This window comes from Quercus suber, unplaced genomic scaffold, assembly GCF_002906115.3.
Source record: "Quercus suber isolate HL8 unplaced genomic scaffold, Cork oak 2.0 scaffold_306, whole genome shotgun sequence".
Classification (NCBI taxonomy): domain Eukaryota; kingdom Viridiplantae; phylum Streptophyta; class Magnoliopsida; order Fagales; family Fagaceae; genus Quercus; species Quercus suber.
In genome coordinates, this window is record NW_027069762.1 from 678,878 (window position 1) to 683,961 (window position 5,084).

At 34.9% G+C, this 5,084-nt stretch overlaps 1 long non-coding RNA gene across 1 annotated transcript; it reads right to left on the reverse strand.

The window, feature by feature from the left end:
• Positions 1-1,343: 1,343 nt before the first annotated feature.
• Positions 1,344-3,853, reverse strand: LOC136071374 (uncharacterized). Its single transcript, XR_010632651.1, has 3 exons — positions 2,792-3,853; positions 2,339-2,422; positions 1,344-1,571 (listed from the first exon to the last, which is right to left on the reverse strand). It is a non-coding gene; the product is annotated as an uncharacterized LOC136071374 (long non-coding RNA).
• Between the last annotated feature and the right edge of the window lie 1,231 nt (positions 3,854-5,084).

The window sequence follows — 5,084 nt, forward strand, 5'->3', positions numbered from 1 at the left end:
AGTATGGGTCATAACGGTTGTTGTGTCTAGTAGGATTTTAAGGGTTTCAAACTTTCAAAGCATGTTACATGAAGTCAAGACTTGTGGGGTAAAAAGCCCAATCTGTGAGGTAGAGATATAGATGAACCTGGGTCTTGAACATATTTTGTGATAAATACATCTATGGGCTTCATTGGGCTTGAGGCCCAACCGGAATAATTGTGAGAAGTCCATTTCGTGTTGAGACCACTAATTAAATTCAGCTTCAATCTGACAATGATTTGCTTCAGTAGAAAAGCATAGTCCATGAAACCATTATAGGACTGTTTGATATTTAGGATGCTTTTGACATTTGGGCAAGGTGTTTAAGAAACTTAAGATGGAACTGTCCTGTTTCGTTGGTAGCATAAACAACATCAATTGCTATTGCTTTTGCATCAATAAGGAAACATTATATTGCACAGACATTCATTATAGATGGTGTAAAATTATCTAGAAAATAGAAGGATAATAATCACTTTTGGAAATATTTTTCCTGAAAAGCTAAAACATGGTTCCTATGTGATTTACACAATTGAATATAATGAAAACCTATTCATAAAGTGGTTTTAGGACTGAGGGATTAGGCTATTGAAACTTGAAAGGCAATCATGCATGTCTGACAAAAAGCTTTACTAGCTTAGCCTTAGCAGAAGCGGATGGTATATAACCTTCGACTTCCTTTTCATTTAGCAAATCCTAAATATCACGTTTAGTGTTTGTCAATTGTGAATCCAAAGACAAGCTACCAAGCTAAGCTAAAAACAGACAGAGAAGACCCATGTAACTAACCAGCACCCTATTTTTTATTGACATTTTAAAACCCTTGCAAGCTCTAGTTCTAACTCTTTAACGTCATTTTTAAATCAACCATATGACTATTCTCAATATGAATAGGATCATTATGGACTCTTGCATTTCTTTAGATCCAAATATGGTAGATGAATGTAGCCCAAGCAAGATTGCAAAAGGTAGGCCTCAAGCCTTTACCCATTGAAGAATGAATCCACTATCTCTATTGGGAAAAATTGCCAACTGATACCATAACACACAATGGAATTACTTCTTTCGTCTTCTTCTTCTTTTTTCTTTGTACAATCTAATAGGAATTTCAAAAAAAAAAAAAAAAAAAAAAAATCAAGCAAGCACTGTCAACACAAACAGAAATATCCAGAAGCAAACCATAATCAAGACATCAATTTTTTACGTGAAAAACCCTCCAATGAGAAGGGAAAAACCACGGGACCTAGTCCAGTAAAAAATCTTCCACTATTGAATAATGAGTTTACAACAATTTTCTCTAAACAATTGCTAAAAACTACCAAAACATTGAAGAACACAATTTTTAGATTACAACAAATTTACATCACACTAAAGTCGATTTCAACAATAACAATAACACCAAGTGGGCCTCAGCATCTTAACAAATGGAGAGGAATTTCAAAAGACAAGCCGTAGATTAACCAAGTACTCTTCCAACACTTTCTGCCATAATCTTCTTTGTAAAAGAGTAAGCATTAAAGAGATGATTTCTACAGCACTCCAAATGCTCCCTGTAGATAACATAAGATAACAGCATTGTCACCCCAATTTACCAGCATGTAATGAGTTATTATAAAAGGTCCTTACAAGCTTCCCTTTTATGTTCAGTTCATTTTTTCAAATGCATATTGCTAGAGGCCAATCAAGAATGACTGCAATGACGATGCATGTTGCATCCTCAAGCTAGCCAAAGTTTAACAATGGCAGGGAATTGTGAAAAATTGCCAATAAATGGGTTATTCAAGCGAGACAAGACAGCCAAAAAAAAATTATTTTTCCCAAGTTTATAACAGTAAGCAATGGGAACATAACCCAAAATGTACAAAGAAATTCCACTGAAATTGTATATGCTTCCAACCACATGAAAAAAAAAAAAATGATGTTAAGCTCTAGACCATTAAACTACGGCAGAAAGTAAGATCATAATAGAGATAAAATATTCTTTATAAAAGGTTTAGGCTTAGATATTTACACTTGGTTTTGTTTTTTTAATTCCAATTTGTTCTGCATCTAGGATCAAATCAAGTGAGAAATCATCATAAACAAAGAAGAAGAGGAAAGGAATTAGCATTTGAATAACCCTCTCCCAACTATTCAAAGTTTATTGGAAAAAGTAAGGACTTGACCAAGGCATTTTTCTTGTAAAGACTTCGAAAAAGCACATTCATCAGCTTCTGTAAAAATCATTAGAATAAAAAAGCAAATAGTATGCAACTTTTTCCTTCTTAGTGTGTGAATCAAATATATGAACGAAATTTTATTCAAAATACTCACTAACCTTTGATTATAGAGAGTGTAACCAAGTACCTTTCGTACTTCATCCAAAATCCTAAAAGTATCCAAGTGATTCATCGTATTTCAACTGTTGACAGAACACAAGTCATCGAATAAAATAATAATTATTATAGAACTTTGAAACAATTCAACAGTTTGGATACTTAGAAATAAAACAAATTGGCCAAGATTCTATACATGTCAGATTTTTTATCATTAGAAAACTTCAGAAAACCAAAAGCTTTGCTGAAGTGATCCCCATTCAATTGTATACATTGGTTCTTATATTTTTGATATCGAAATGAAAAAAATCTTTCTTTTTTTCAAAAAAATTGTATTGAAATCAATAAATGATAGAGAGTAAAATTCTAAAAAGTTCATTTCCTTTCATTTTCAACTGTTTTCTCAGCTAGAAAACAAAAATTCAATACAAAAAATGGGTATATAGAATGCGTACCGGAAGTGATATAAGCGATTTTGTGCAAATCCTGACCAGTTTGCTTTTCACATCTTCTCTGTAACTCGGGACAACCGGCAATCTCCAAACATTGTAAAGACGTGAGATCTCGCATCTCATTAGGAAGTGATTTCAAATTGGGACAATCATAAATTGTAAGCCGTTCAAGTGAGATAAGCTTCCAAATCCACCGTGGCAAGGTTTTCAGATTCTCAGAGTGTAATTTGGAGCCTTTTTAGGGTGGTAATGTGTTGAAGAGCTGCAGGTAAGGAATTTAGTTTTGGAAGGCTGTGGAATTCCAAATGACTGAGGCAATTGAGGTGTTGCCATTCCATTATGTCCATGTCACTCCCTAGATTTAACTCATTGCAATGGAAAATGCATAAATTCTCGAGAGAAATTAGATTCGACACCCACCCATCTGGCAAAGACACAACATCCTCCATACCAATTATATGCATAGATTTTAATTTGCAGAGAGGAGGGGACGAGGATGAGGAGGAAGAGGAAAGAATTGTCTCTTGAAAAGGCTTTAAGCTAACGTTATTTAGGTATAGCATTATTTCTAGATAAGGAAACAAGGGCATGGAAGTCATATTAGGATACTCACGAATCCAAAAGGAAGAAAGACAAGGAAATGAAGGCAGTGACTGGTTATGCTGACGCTGTTAATGATCTAGTGTTGATGCGCTCCTCCACCATCCTTTCAGGTTAGGGCTTCCAGAAATCACAAGTGACTTTAGCGACGAGAAGAAGGATAAAGCACAAAGCTCCTCACACATATCACAATCTGATATGTATTCCAAACCTTTCATTTCATAAAGACGTAATGTTTCCAGAAATGGGAGTTCAGACAACGGTGGCAAGTGGTTGCATCTGTCACATCTTCTTAAAGTTAAATTAACAAGATTTTCAATGGAAGAAAGCCAACTTGAAAATGCCACACCAGTGTACCCCCAGACTTTCAAAATTTTGAGATTTGGATGTGGCTGGAGGCAATCTAACAACATCTCATCATGTCCTTCCTGATGAGCCCATGCTAAATTCAATTTCTTAATATGTTGCTTTTCCCTTAAATTTTCGGCTTTGGATTGTGAGTTAACATCTTCCAATTGTACTAAAATTTTGATCCTTAGTGTTCCTCTAAGGTTGTTTAGCCCATATAATTCGCCTAGTCCACCATTATTCCCCACAACGAATAATGGTAATGACTGAAGACCAGTCATTTTCCGTAATCCTTGAGGCAGTCTTAACTTATAACAACCCCTATTATCAAAGTGCCTGAGGCTAATCAATTTTGTGATGCCCCTAGGCAATTGTTCAAGATTCTCACATTCTTGAAGTTTTAGTGTTTGCAAATTCAACAATGTAGTAATTGAATCAGGCAGAGTTCCAATGGGATTAAAAGAAAGATCCAAGTACTTCAAAAGTATTGACTTTCCTACAGAATTTGGCATTACTCTAATATTCAATTTATGTATATCTAATGCACGCAACCTTGGGGAACTCTCAATTAGTGTACTCAATGTTAACTCATCCATGGTACCAAATGACCCACCATGTGTGAAAAGAATTGCACGTACCTTGTAACTTTCTTTAACCAAACTTAAAGTTTTAGTAAAAGATGAGACACTAGAAAATGATACATGACGAGTTTTTCCATCCAAATAGTCAAATCTAAAGTTTGGCCCAACAATTGATAGTGCAAGATCATGATATAAATCGTGTATCTTGTATAGTCCATAAAAATTATTGCTTGCTTCATAAAGAAAGGACCTGCAAAGTAGATGCTTGATGCACTCATCTGCAACATCTTCTAATTGCTCTATATTATTTGACAATTGGATTAACCCATGTGCCATCCATAGTTGAATCAGTGTCATCTTATCAATATTGTAAGCTTTAGGAAACAAAGAACAATAGGCAAAACAACCTTTTATATGTGACGGAAGAGGATCATAACTTAACCTTACAATTGAAAGTGTATTACCACCCCCTTGTTCAATTACATTTTCTTGTACCTTATCCTTGATCTTTAACCACCCGGCTTTTTTCTCCAAGTATAATGCATTTCCAATGGACTCTATGGCAAGAGGTACTCCTTGACATTTGCCTACAATCTCCCTTCCAATTTCTCCTAATTTAGTGTTGTTGGTCTCTATCTTGTTTTTAAACGCTATTTTCTCAAATAAAGACCAAGAGTGGTCTTTAGAAAAGACCATCAAGGGTATATGTTGAAACAGGACGTGTAATCTCCACAACCAATTTGGCACGTGTAGTCATTGCGATCTTA